At 42.3% G+C, this 14,691-nt stretch overlaps 1 protein-coding gene and 1 long non-coding RNA gene across 13 annotated transcripts in view; both read right to left on the reverse strand.

The window, feature by feature from the left end:
* LOC142069051 (uncharacterized) overlaps positions 1–6,388 on the reverse strand; it is a 79,940-nt gene extending 73,552 nt beyond the window's left edge. For both annotated transcript variants that reach the window (XR_012664928.1, XR_012664924.1), the window contains exons 1-2: positions 6,314–6,388; positions 2,938–3,032 (exon numbers count right to left, since the gene is read on the reverse strand). This is a non-coding gene — a long non-coding RNA (uncharacterized LOC142069051). The remainder of the gene's footprint in view (positions 1–2,937; positions 3,033–6,313) is intronic.
* DLG2 (discs large MAGUK scaffold protein 2) overlaps positions 1–14,691 on the reverse strand; it is a 1,511,004-nt gene that overhangs the window by 1,222,204 nt on the left and 274,109 nt on the right. The gene's annotated exons all lie outside the window — the stretch shown is intronic.

A 14,691-nucleotide genomic window follows, 5' to 3' on the forward strand; every position in this document is an offset into this window, starting at 1 on the left:
CATTCTGGTCTTCCCTGTACTATGCTACAGAGCGGAAGATCAGGTGCACAGAAGCAGAGCTGCCACTAGGGGTGAGTGGCAAGGGAGTATACTCTCTCTCACCTGGCAGCTGGGGTCTTTGGGTCCACTGCTGAGTCTTGAAAGTTTTGCTTTCTTGTATGCAGCAGCAGGTGGCGCCAGAGTGGCTCCTGCAACACAGTCTTCTCAGCTTGTTTCCCCCACTGCCAAAGGCCCGCCTATGTCTTATATGTCACCATAAGGTCCTGATCCTAGCATAGACACACTTGTAAAGGCCTCTACTGAGTCCTGTAAGATCTACCGACTGCGCCACCACTCCCTGAACCTGAGCCCACCTCCCTCTCCTGGGCAAGCACAGGAAAGGGGAAAGAACAACCTTCTTCTGAGACTGCTATTCTATGAGAAGGTATGAAATGGCACTTGCTTTTTTTGGAGGAATTCAGAGGGAAAGATCTTGATTTAGGAAGACAGACAGAGACCCCTACATGAGGAATCTCAAAGAGAAAGAGAGGCTGGGTGATAGAGTAACTGCACGAACAATGGGGAAGGTGGCTGGATGGTGGGTATGTAAGGTGTTGTAATGAGTTCACACAGCACCTCCGCTAATAGGTGGTGCTGTATCTTTATTTTAGTGTTAAGCTGTGATGTCTTGGTTTGTGGGGGAGAACTAGGAGGAAGTGATTCTCCATTGTCTTGCAAGCTATGTAACTTATTTACACCAGTGCTGAGTATAAAGCACTGCCAGAACAGAATAGTATAGGAAGATTCTGTTCTCAGCTACCCTGGTGTAAATCTGGAATAACTCTGTTGAAATCCTAAGGTTTAGACTGGTGAAAATGAATTCCAAATCTGGCCCACGACTGTTTTACACCCACTTTGCACAGGTGTAATTGACTATACAAGGGGCAAGGCAGTGGTGGAATGGGCCCCTAGCCTTACAAGACTTAGGTGATGTTTACACTAGAGACCTTACAGAAGTACAGCTGTACTGATGCAGCTTCGCCGCTGTAAGATCCTTGTGTAGCCACTCTATGCTGACGGGAGAGAGCTATCGCACTGACACACTTAAAACATCCCCAAAGAGAGGCGGTAGCTATGTCGGCAGGAGAAGCTCTCCTGCCAACATAGTGCTGTACACACTACCACTTTTGCCAGTGAAACGTATGTTGCTCAGGGGTGGCAGGGTGTTTTCATATCCCTAAGTGACATAAGCGGTAGTGTAGCAATGGTCTTCGATGATAACACAGCCCTATTTGGCCAGGGGAGAGTAAAGGAGCCCACCTGCAATCCCCTGCACAATTCCACAGGGTTTACCTGTATTAAGACTCCATAGAGCCACTATTATCCACCTGTTGATGGGGGGGAAGGGAGTAGGCGGAGACTTGACTTAGCTCTCCTCTGCCCGATGTGCTCACTAATAGAATGTAAGCCAGCATGATAAAAGGGAATTAAATTGCACCCATTAAGGGGCTACAGTAACTTGCTTTTCCCTGGAGCAACAGGGAAAAAGGGAAGTCTCCCAGTTACATTTCTTTCATGGACTCTCCCTGGAGCACTGCAGCTATGCACTGCCCCTTACACAGGGCTAGTTGTAAAGTCTCAATCTAGTCCTAAATAACTACTGATGCAATAACCTGGCATTTTATGTAGCTGGGAATAGGTTTGTATGGGGTTCTAAAATATCATTATATATTGATAGTTTATGGCCAAAACACCAGTTCAAAGCCTTTCGCTCAGCAGCATCATTAATGCCACAATGATTAAGTGAAAAACAGCCAAGCACCACTGCACCTTGAAGAACAGTGGGAGTTTTCAATGTCAAAGTCTCAAACCATCCATGCTTTAAACAAGTTAAACTACCATCATCTCCCAGCTCTTGCAAGCAAACCAATAATGCGACCTTTATCCTGTCAATAATTCTTTAATTTAATGTGAAAGCAGAGTGATGAATGCAATTCAGTATTCACAAACTACTTTTCATGCCTTTCACCTACTATAAACTCTTGCTCGACTAACATACATTTCTATTTCATTTAAATTACTTGGAAAATTACTTGATTTAACTATCGCAGCAGAGTCAAGTGAGGATGTGTCTCCACTACCTTGTTGCAAACAGAATTCTGCTAAAGGAGACAATTCAGATGAGATGTCAGAATATCCAAGGGAAGGACTAATGTCTAGTTTGACAGTCCTAAAAGGTCAGTTGTGGGTATAGGATTAATATCACAGGTGAGGGCAGGATAACAACAGGATATTGAGTGTCAGCTAAGAGGACACACTTATCAACAAATAAACAATGTGACAGACTGGTCTGCACATACTGACACATTGTGTTAACTCAGGAAGAACAAATTGAGCACGTTTACTTGCATGACTGAAAATCAATGTGTCTGGAAGATGATAAAAAGTTTCCGGACTCAGAAAAGCCCAAGAAAAAGGTCAAAGATGCATAACTTATGTAGACAACAATCAGCAAACTTTGGAATTCATGATGAGAACAATGGTGATATCCATGGAGTTTACAGCTTGTATAGATGAGATAACTGCATGAAAACTCTCAGTAAAACAGAAATAAATATTATAAACCAGAATTTGGCTGAGCATCTTTGAATTAAAAATGCCCTGGAATTTTTGTTGTTGTGGCTTTGGTCAATCAAAAGGATTAAGGGTTAGTGGGGGAGATTTTCAAAGGCATTAATAGATGCTAAGCCCCCATTTATGCCTTTGAAAAATCTCTACATTAGAGATGTGAACCATCCCCAAGCCAATTATGCCAGTGGGATAGAACCAATTTAAGTACAATCAGTTCAGTGTGGACACACAAGTCATAGCCACATCCTAAATTGCTGCAGTGTTGCCCCATATTCATACTGGGGATGGCCAAAACTGTTTCAGCCACAATGCCTTCTAGGTACATACCACATAGTTCCAAGGTGCAGTAGGTTCTGAGAGATTTTGAAAGGCCACCAAAGACCTGCCACAGGAGGGGCAAGACTGTTTTGAACCTATTCCCTCTGCAATGGAAATTAAAATTTCAAAATTAGATTTGCAGTCTACTTTAGAGCACTTAATCTAGTTCTTGACACATACAATAATGAACCACATTTCTTGGGTTCTAAGCAACTGAGGGAAGATTAAGGCATGTCACTAAATAAATCCACGTTTTTCTAATTTACCTAATATATGATAGCTGTGTTTTCCCTGGATTTTTATATTCACCCTTTTCCAGTTTTTTGATAATACGTATGATTAGGACACAGCTTGGAGTGGAAAATAACTGATCTTTTATGCCAGTGTTTCTCAACAACCAGTTTGTGGACCAATGCCAGTCCCTGAGATCTCCTTGACACAGTTTAGGAAGGCAGCAAGCTGGTCCCTGGTATCAAGATGGTTGAGAAACACTGTTCTCTACCAGTATTGTCCCTAACAAAATTACTCTTTTAGTGCCATTTAGACTCATTCCTTCTGGCAATCCCTTCTCAATGCAAGTGCTCCAAGATTGCAGCCCTCAGTCTGGTATATCACGCTATTGAAACATATAGTAGACTGAGATTTCAGTACACACAAAATAATGATTTATCAGTAGAATTCAAGCTTAGTGTAAGTGAAAGATGGATGATCCACACAACCCTGCCACAGCACTCAATTTCAGTGTTCTAGCTAGAGCTTTCAGTACCACTGATACCAACTGACAGGGCATCTTTCCATTTTGTGCCATTTGAAACTAAACATAGTTCGGACTTTATGTGCCTTCAGTTCTTGTTTTGCATCTTGGAAAAATGGCATCATATTCTGTAGGGAACTCAAAAAGGCACCCAGCTATCATTATATTTCTGTGTATGTTCAGAGTTACATCATGGGTTAGGATTAGAGAAAGCATCAGGAAAAGTATGTGGATGAGGCATTTCTAGAACAAATAAGAGAAATATCCAAAACACAAGGCCTGATAGTAAAGGGGAAATTTAACTACCCAGGTATCTGTTGGAAAAATAATATGGTAAAACACAAAATGTCTAATAAGTTCTTGGAATGTATTGGGGACAACTTTTTGTCTCAGAAAGTGGAGGAAAGAAACAGCTATTTTAGACTTATATAAAAACTACATTACATAAAATATTACATTAAAAGAATGTTACGGTTGTAAAGTCAAGCACTCAGAAGTTAGGAAATTCCTGAATCCAGGTTGCCCATGAAACGTTAATTCGGCCCTCTTGTGTGCATGTATTAAGATACAGCTTTTATTTACATAATGACATACTATTGTTTCTATAGGCCCCTTGCCTCATTCACAGAGTGAGCAGTTATTCAGTATTTATTTTTATCTACTGCAGTCAATATATGGCCCCGGGTCTTATTTAACCCACACTATCCAAACTGAATTCAAAGTTATTAATTTCCTCATGGGCTATTCTGTTGCAGATGTTAATGAATGTATCTTCAAAACTCCTCTGTGAGGAGAGGTGGTATTATCATTCCCATTTTACACATGGGGAACTAAGATACAAAGAGATTGTCAGAAGTGTCTACTAATTTTCAGTAGCCAATTTGAGACATCAAGAGTCTAATTTTTCTGAATATTTAAAAGCCATCAGGGGGAGCACTGAGATCATAAGTCTCCCTGTTCTCAGTTCCTCTGCCAGGCACCATAGCGGCCCCAAGGAGGAGGAGCAGTTGCAGAAAATGTCCTGCTCAGTCCCTGCAGCCCTGCGTGGGAACAAGCTCAATAACTCTGAGGTGAGGGTGCTCGTGCCATCTGGTTGGCATATAGGAGCTGTGAGGGGAGCAAACTCCTGGGTGGCTGGCATTTTCTGGAGGTTTATAATTTGGCAAAATATGGGTGAATTTTCACAGAGATGACACAAGATACATCCCTGACACCAGAGCAACCCATGCCATATCTCCAGTCTCTGTCCCAAAGCATGGAGGCACTGGAGCGTCTCTATGAAATGACAGTAATTTTTTTTTTAACATGGGCAAAACAACATATTTTCCCTTAATCTCATGCTCAGAAATGGCTGTACCATTTTAGCTGAATCTTTAAAAAAAAAAAATCAGCCTGAGGCAAACATCTGGCAGGGAAAATTTCTGTTAAATTTTGGCAAAGTTATAAGCAACTGAATACAGGGTCTTATAATGGAAGGTGTGGAGCAACCTTAAATGTATGTGGCGTTCCTAGCTTTGTCTTCAATAAAACGCTGCACAGTACAAGGACATTTTTGGAGGAGGCTTCCAAAAGCACTCAAAACACCTAAAAATAAACATTTAGGCTACATAGGTTTTTTTTAAACAGTTCAAACTTGAAAACCTATATCCCAGGTTTACACTTAAAACAAGTGAATCTTTCTATAATAGGAACCTTGACAGAACATCAATGATAGCACTTGTAGTATACGTGTCAATTTACAAGGCTATAGCAAGGAGATGACAAGTATTTCTCCCACTAGATGCATAGGTTATTAACAGTAAATTCTCTCTCCCTGTCCCACTTGCCTGTCTTCACTATTCTCTTATTTCTACTTCCTCTTCTCTCCAGCACAACCCTTCCCCCCCTTTCCTTTCTTCACAGTTTTTGCTTTCTTTTCCTCCACCATCATCCTGCCCTTCTCTCCCAATCCCTCTCTTTTAATTTTCTTTCTTTATTTCAGTATATATTAGAGCTACATGACTCATCTCCTCAATTCCGAGGATTGGAATGATGCATTGGGTATCCCCACTTCAGTTTTAGGTTGTCTTTGTAGCAATAATTACCTTTTTAATTACATTTTAATGGGACACCTCAAATAAGATAATGGGTTACGTCAAAAGAACTCAGGTCTAGTAAAAGCATTCCAAGCACAAGCCTATGCCTCTACCCATCAGTCAAACACACTAGGAGACAGACATACCTTTAACTCCAATTTCAAAAGCAATTTAAACTTTGTGGATTCCAGTGCTTAGAGTGTGCTTGCAGCCTAAGAATTCCCTTTACCATTATGCCGTCACGCACATATACTTTTGTATTTAAAAAGATAAATATAAATTGTCATTCCTGCTCTGCTCCTGTGATGTTCCACTGAGAAGATGAAAGAGGTCTCAAATATAATCCTTCCCCCTCAGAGGCCTCTGCTTCTAAAGTAAAGCAGAAAAGAGGATCCTCTAACCCTGGCCAGCCTTATTTCAACCACAACACAATTTTCATAAAACTCTTCGGTTTTTAAAAATGGCACATATAAGTTGCCAAATTCAGCCCTGATTCACGCTTCATAAAACTCCACTGCATTTAGATTGCTTATTGCATAAATGTTACAATACTGACCCACATACTGTATGAGATTGCGGAGGTGAGCCCCATGGAAAATCATAAAATTGTCTCGATGGTGCAGGACTGCTTGACCCTGGAGTTCCAGGAAATCCATTCTGTATGATACCTTAAAAAGAAGCAAAACGCTTTTTTTTAGGACCATGAAGTGAAATTCTTCAGTGGTTTTGCCATTGACTTCACTGGGGCCAGTATTTCACCCATGGTCCTTTGGCAGGCACTTTAGCTGCACCCTAACCCCAACAATCAAGTTGGAATCCTACAAAGTTAATGAGTGGATGTACTTGGGTGGCAAGAAGCTCTTTGCCCACCAAAACACTCATGTATCACAGGGCAGGGTTTTGTAATTAGCATGTAAGCCCGCATTTAAATAGCAGCATTTCCAACTTCAGACTTTTTCTCACATTCAGTATTCAGCCACTTTGATTGTTTAAGACTTTTAACATCACATCACACCATGTCATAGCATGTCACAGCTCATTACATCATCCTGCAGCATGACACAATCTAAAGCATTACAAATAAGAACCTTGTTTTTGTATCAAAGTCAAATCTTACAGCAACTGCTTATCTAGGTTTGTTTTTGGAATAGTAGCAAAAATAATAGCTGTCAGACACTGACATTTTATATACCTTCTGTCTAAGAAGTGGAAAAAAAATTCTGTAGATGGACTAGAACACAGCCCAGAGTCAAAGGTATAACAGGCTCGTATTTTTGGCTTTCTAAACTGTAATGAGTAAATGGCATCCCTCTATTCAAATTCAAGAATAGCTCAATAATGCAGAGTCTTTGTGATATTACTGAATTATCTTGGGTTGCTTTTGTTTTTAATTTGTGAACTATTTATTTTTATCTTGAGAAGAACTTCTATATAAAAATTGCTAATTCGAAAGAAAAAAAAAACAGGAAAGAAAAGGATGCTCCAGTGGTTAGCACACTAGCCTAGAACCTGAGAGACCTAGGTTTAATTCCCTGCTCTATCACAGACTCCCTGTGGGACCCTGGCCAAGTTAATAGTCTCTCTGGCCCATGGTTAGGTGCTTAATGTCCATTGAAATCATTTAATGGGAGTTTGGCACCCCAATACCTTTAAGGATCTGGGCCTCAGTTCCTCATGTGTAAAATGAAGATAAGTTTACTTCCCCACTGCTTAGGAGTGTTGTAAAGATTGTGAGGTGCTCAGATATTCTGATAAATGGGGGCTACACAAGTATCTCAGGTAGAAGGAAATGTAGTGTAATCCCTTAACTCCATTTACATTTGTGTCCCATAATCTTTCAGATTTGAACCTAACAATCAGAGGAAGCACTCATATTGCAGCCCTCTCTGTTTACATGAGAAGGGATTGCTGGCAGAACATTCTCCAGGGGGACCCCGGGCTTTGAAACTCACTGATGGTCTGCCAAGCAACTTATTTATTTGTTTGTTTATTTATTAACCTTTCCAATAAACTATGTGCTCATCTTTTCCCCCAGATGTTTGGGGAGGAGATGGTCTGTGGGACTCAAAGTATAATTAAGGGATGTTTTTATTGTCACTAATTGATGGATAATCATTACATCTAGATAGGCAATCTGTGTTTAAATTACATTGTCAATTGCTCACGGTATTTTAAATATTGTGTGTTTTTTAAATCTTTGTAAAAGATGTTGGAGCTCTGTTAATTGATATAACACAAAATAAATACAATGACAGAGACAGAAAAGGTGGGTGAGATAACAGGTGCTCAGCATTTTTGAAAATCAGGCCATAGCACATATCCATTCGGGCACCTATTTACCTCCTTTTCCCCCTGACCCAGTAAAAGTAAATTTTGAGCATCCAAGTTTGAAAACTTGACTCCTCTCAGAAATTTAAAATCAGGAAAACTGATTCATCCAACTGGATTTGTTTATCATGAAATCAACATATTCCCTCATTCTGAATCTGGCCACAAATTTGCAGTTTTAAAGTTATTATGTGAAACAAAGATTTGCAGTTTTTAAAAAATGGCCGACAGTGTTAGGGATATGGTGGAGCGCAAAGTGTTAGAAATTCTGGGGAGAGGAAAATCTAAATATCCTTTGTCAGAGGTTCTGGAGGGTGATTGGTGCATTATCTACCTGTAGGCAGGTACTGTCAGATACACCCTATTCAGAATGGAATAGGGAAAGGAAAACAATGATGTCACTTTCCCAAACAGCACTCTGAATTCACTCATAACTACCATCACAAATGCAAAGAGAGGGATAATGGTTTGACCACAGAACTGGGAGCCAAAGATTCCTGATTTCTAATCCTACTGCTGAGTGACTCCTTTCTGTGCCCTCGAGCAAGGTATTCAGCTCCTGTGCCTCAATAGGCCCTTTGTAAAACATGGGGACAATACTAATATTTGCCTGCTGTTGTGATGAACAAGCAGTTAGCATTTGTGAAGTGTTTTGATGGTGAAAAGCACTAAATATTATTGCTTGTGGAGCTGCTTTGCCATCTTCTCCGGTAGGTGAGGAACAGTGATGTCAGCAGATCAGAGAGAACTTTGCAAGGCTGAGAAGAGAGAAAGCTCCTTTTCCAGAATCCTGAGCAGACTAGGCAGGAAACTCAAATGAATACGGTTACCCACATCCGATTTATTATTTATTTTTAAAAAGGCTCTTTTCCAGGAATCTTTTCAGAGAGCTGCAGTAAAGTGGTTTGGGAGAGCTCTCTCTCTCTTTCTCCTTTTATTCCAATAGCAAAAGTGCTTCTGGCTTTTCATTACATACTTACTGCCGCTGGTAAGTATGCTCTAGTCTTCAGTTCTCTTAAAACTCTGTTTTGTTTTCTCTGGCACAAAGTAGTGCTCTGTGGTCCCCAAGAGGCCCTGAAACCCAGAGTGGCTCCTGTAATAAGTCATGGAAGACTGGGACAAAATGTTTACTGCCTTGGTTTTTAAAAGTCACGGTACATTAAATGGCTAATCTAAAGTTTTGAGAACTTCAATTAGTTTACTTTTATAAGGATGTGCACAACTCCTGTGCCAACGGCAGGGCTAGACAAGAAAGAGCTTCATAGAAATACAGGAGCTAGCTGTTCTCAAAAGGAAGTATTTAGAGCATAGGACTATGAACCAGGATCTGTGGGTTCTACTGCTGGCTCTGCTACGGTCTCACTGCAAATCCTTGAAGAAGTCACTTACACTCCATGCCTCAATTTGCCCATACGTCATGCAGGCGTAGTGAGGTTTAAATGGACAATGTCTGTGGTGTGTTTTGAATTCTTCACATGAAATGTGCCATATAGATGCAAAGAATTGTTGCTATAATTCTGGGAAATTTTGACAAAAAGACTTCTATTGTTGGTGAAGGACCTTTGTGTTGCATATTTTTTGCTGCGGTTATGTGAGTCCTTTGACTTTTCTCTAGAACTTTTAGAGGACCTGTGGGCAAGCGTTGACTATAAAAGCCCATTCCAGGATACTCTCTTGCATTTTCAGGCTTGATATCAGAGAACAATCAACATAAAGAGCATTTCTGGTTCCAACCATTCTTGTGCTTATGGTATGTGGCTTATGTTTGTTGTAATAACCCCTCCTTGTTGTGAGCTAAATGTGGGACTTAACATCCACACAATCACCACATCACCACACGGATACTGAGCTCTTCTCCATACAACACACACTAGCAGAGCCTCACCTTAAAGTACAAGACTCAAAACTGTTGGGATATTTTTTCTGTGACAATATAAGGGATTGTCTTTTCTTTTCATAAAGAAATCTTTAGGTACTTCTGCAATTAGATGATTCCCATCTGGACTTGCATCGAGAACTCTAAAGTACCAATTTAAAATATATAATGCAGTTTGGGTTGCATACATCCATGTCAGACCAAAGCCACAATAGTCTCTCTCTGTTTGGCACTGGTAAGTTGTTAGAGCTGAGCAACCATAGTGCCAGAAAGATGTTGGAAAACTGGTGAGAATTCCAAAGAATGCAACACAACCAATTAAAGGGCTCATGGGATTAACCTCTGTAGAGAAAAATAAAAGATAGAAGAATAAAAGATGTATTACTCCTGGGGAAATTCTGCGCCACTGGGGTGCAGGAGCAGAAAAATGCCCCCTCCTCCCCATATTCCCTTTACTTCCTTGCAGAAAATGGTTCCTGTGGGGAAGCAAAGAGAAGCTGCATCAGTGAGGCAGTGAGGCAGCTCAGACTCGTCTGTTCAGGCAGCTGGGGGGAGAGGTAAATCACTGGGGGGAAAGGAGAGTCTGGGGATGCCCCAGCTGCCCAGGGACAGTTAGTCCCAGCTGGGCAGGGAGGGGGGAAGGATGGAGACGGAATTCCCCCTCCCCACCCAGGGCAGCCAGGGCTGGGTCAGATCAAGCCCCAGAAACTTTCCCTGGCTGCAGGAAGCTCTGCGCTGCGTGGAGTGTGGGGGACAGGCTCGTGGGGGGGTGGTGAGGTTCAGTGGGGGAATCCGGATGCACAGGGCTTGAGTGGACAGGGGAGCAGCTCCCTGTACAGTGACCCCCTCCCCCTCCATGCAACCAGAACCCCCCCCCGAACTGAGCCCCCTCCACATCAAGAGCCCCCCACACCCAGAACCCCCCCACCCCGCCACACAGAACCCTGGTACTCTTGAGGAGCCTACCCCACTGAGCCCCAACCAGCTGCACCCTGACCCCGCACCCCACCAAGCCCCATTCCCCCAACCCCTCTCCCACTGAACTCTAACCACCTTCACCTAGACTCCCCTGCAGAGTCCCATTCCCCCTGCACCCAGACCCCCACACTGAGCTGCCCACACCCAGATTGCGCCACCCAGAACCCTGGTACTCTTGAGCGAATTCTGCACCAAACAATTAAAAAAATTAAAATTCTGCAAAGTTCAGCATATTTTAATTGTCAAAATAACACAGAAACACAACAATATAATCACACCATTTGACAATGAGGCCCATTTGAATTTGGCCTTGTCTCCAAGGGAATTAGTGGAGACATTTGAATATTAGCTTGGGCTGAACATTCAAGAATAGATTATTAAATGGTGATGGATGCTGTGAGTGAAAAGTTTGTGTTTTACCTAATACATTTTTTAGATACAAGGGGACTGATTCCAAGCTAATTTTCAAATGACTCAAGCAAAGGAGCTTCCACATCTTTCTCTATTATTGGTTACACTTGGTTCACATTTTGAAGGTGTTCTTCTCAATTGTGAGGGTTAGAAACCTACTTTGTTAATGAAAATGTAAATTCTGCACAGTCTGAACACATCATGCAGGCCACAAAAATACACCAAGTGGGCCCTTGTACTATATGTATGCTTGACACACCTGTCCTAAACAACTGTGCCTCCTATGTCTCATGCATAGGTGGCAATTATATAACCTTTGATCATGGTTTAGTCAATGTACAGAGATGTATTTCTCTACAGTGGAGTTACTCCTGATTTACACTGCTATAAGTCAGAGAAGAACCAAGCCCAAGGTCTTTTCTAATGCACCTGTCTCTAAACAGCAATGTTTCCTTTTGGCTTTCTTTTATGAGCCAAGCCTAAAGGTGAAATACCAAGCATTCAGCACTGTAAAACTGTATCCAGAAACTATAAATTCCAAAATCTCTTGTGATATGTGATATGAAACTATATGTATCGGGAACCAGATCCTTAGTATAAATCAGCACAAACTTCAATGGAGTCAATCACATCACACCAGCTGAGGAACTGGCCCTGCTCATTTAAATCAGTAGCAGGAAAACAGGCAGAAGGGGCTGTGGCAAGTACATTTAAAGCTAGGCATAATGGATAGATTTAAATCATCCTTGGCCTGAGGTGTAAGTTTAGTACTGGAAACTCTCCTTAAGTGGAACTGCCAGTGGAAGGTGGGCACAAAGATCAAGGGGAGAACATGGCCTTTCTGTAGCAATTAAGCATTCAGAAATCATCATCAACTACATTCCTTATAGTTACAATCAGCATCAATCAGTAGAAAAACATGCTGACATTTAGGATCCCCAGGATTTCCACCCTTTGTTTCTCTTCCATCTCATCTTCCTTTTTCTGTTTCTCTCCCTCTTCCTTACATTTGTGTAGCTCTCCTCCTGTCTTGCCTCTGCATTTCTTTCTCTCAGCAATTCCCAAATCCCACCATGGGCTGCAATAACATACTTCTGATCCACTATAATAATCATTAATCAAAAAACTCATGGTGGCCTTTCAAGTGCCATAATTTGGTTATAGATTAGGTCAAATTACTGGAATGGAGTTCACACCTATCAGTTATTGAGTCAAGCTGTCTGTGGGGTCAAGAAGACAAAACTGGCTTGGATTACAATTATTTCCCCTTTTGGAAGATTACCTTCACAAGCCTGGAGGGGGGACACCATATGGGTAGCTAGTCCTGATGCTTGGTAGGTGCCTTCCTTTTGCTGTCCTGATGAAAATCAGTCCAAGTTATAAACTATGGAAAATCACCATTTATACGACAGCTCCAGTCAGGCTGCACTGCACATGTGCTCAGGCCATACTGAACAGAATTCAGCACTTCTGAATGACCAGACAGTTTAAAATGATTCTGAGATATTGACAAAATGTATGTTGATAATGACCCTTCTGTCTCCACCAAAATACTCATTGGTGGAGAGCAAGGGACTGAAAGCCAGGAGACTATGGAAGCCAGAGTATGTCTACGCTGCAATAAAAAAATCCATGGCACCGAGCCTCAGAGCCCAAGTTAATTGACTCAGGCTCATGGGGCTCAGGCTGCAAGGCTAAACACTTCAGTGTAGACATTCCGGCTCAGGCTTAAGCTTGGGCTCGGAGACCCATCCCCCTTGCCAGGTTTCAGAATCCAAGCTCCAGACTGAGCCCAAATGTCTACACTGCTGTGTTTAGTCCCTCAGCCCAAGCCCCGCAACCCTGAGTCAGCTGACCTGGGCATTTTTTTTGGAGTGTAGATGTACCATATATGTTCAAACCAAACTTCTACCAGTGAGTGCCTTTAATAGTTGTCTATATTCAAAGGCAGAATTGCAGGCTCTGTGTATTTAGTTTGATCCCTTTCCCCAATTACTTCTGCCAGGATACCTGCGTAGCAGCAGCTGTAGCAGTTTTGAAGGCCAGAGTTTCACAGAACGTCAGCACTTCAGTTGGAACACACAGTATAATGTCTGTGATACAGGTGCTGAAACAATTTATGGATTTTGGTGTAGCGCTTGTTATACTAAAGAACTTGAGTTTATGATAATTGTCTAGAGACATGGACTGGATAAGAAGGTGAGCTTCCTCACCTGAAGGTGTTGCTCCTCAATTAAAGGTATAATCAGAGGAAAGAGATGAATGTTGTGGTTAAATAACACAGCAGGACGACACTACAGAAATCAATACTGGACACAGACAATATGACTAGTGTTGTCTGGTTGAACTTGCACAGGAAATTGGGAACTGAATATATTGAATAAGTGATGTGACAAAGTTCCTCCTCTGCCTTGGTGGGTCCTGCGCTTATTGGCAGATTTGCTCTCCTCAGAGGTTCATGGCAGCCCTCAGTTTGGCCACTTTCATGGCTCAAATCTGCGATTCTCTCAGTTAGCCTCATCACTGGCCAGCATGGGGAAAGGAAGAAGAACAATCCCCGTAGTCTCTGCTGATCCACCTAGTGGATCAGGGAACAGGCCAGAGACCTTCCCCTCTGGTGAAACCCACAGTCCAGTTCAACTCCTCTGGTATCAAGTAGGGAGTTGGGGGAATGGAGGTATGGGGAGAACCCGGGCCCGCCCTCTACTCCGGGTTCCAGCCCAGGGCCCTGTGGATTGCAGCTGTCTACAGTGGCTCCTGTATCAGCTGTGTGACAGCTACAACTCCCTGGGCTACTTCCCCATGGCCTCCTCCCAACACCTTCTTTATTCTCACCACAGGACCTTCCTCCTAATGTCTAATAATGCTTGTACTTCTCAATCTTCCAGTAGTACCCCTTCTCACTCTCATCTTCTTGCTACCAGCTCCTCACAGGCATGCCACAAACTGAAGTGAGCTCCTTTTTAAACCCAGATGCCCTGATTAGCCTGCCTGTCTTAATTGATTCTGGCAGCTTCTTGATTGGCTGCAGGTGTTCTAATCAGCCTGTCTGCCTTAATTGTTTCCAGCAAGTTCCTGATCTGGAACCTTCCCTGTTACCTTCCCCAGGGAAAAGGGACCTACTTAACCTGGGGCTAATATATCTGCCTTCTGTCACTCTCCTGTAGCCATCTGGCCTGACCCTGTCACAGTGACAAGTCCAGCAGACTAAGATCCAGGACAATAAGTGTCTTTACAGGAACCTTCATTGTGAATTGTGGGTAGGTTTTGATGGGAAGGGGGCTGAGGAAGGAAGATCATGAACCAAAAAAAATCTGAGATGCATTTTAATGGCAAGCCCA

This window comes from Caretta caretta, chromosome 1 (assembly GCF_965140235.1).
Source record: "Caretta caretta isolate rCarCar2 chromosome 1, rCarCar1.hap1, whole genome shotgun sequence".
Classification (NCBI taxonomy): Eukaryota; Metazoa; Chordata; order Testudines; family Cheloniidae; genus Caretta; species Caretta caretta.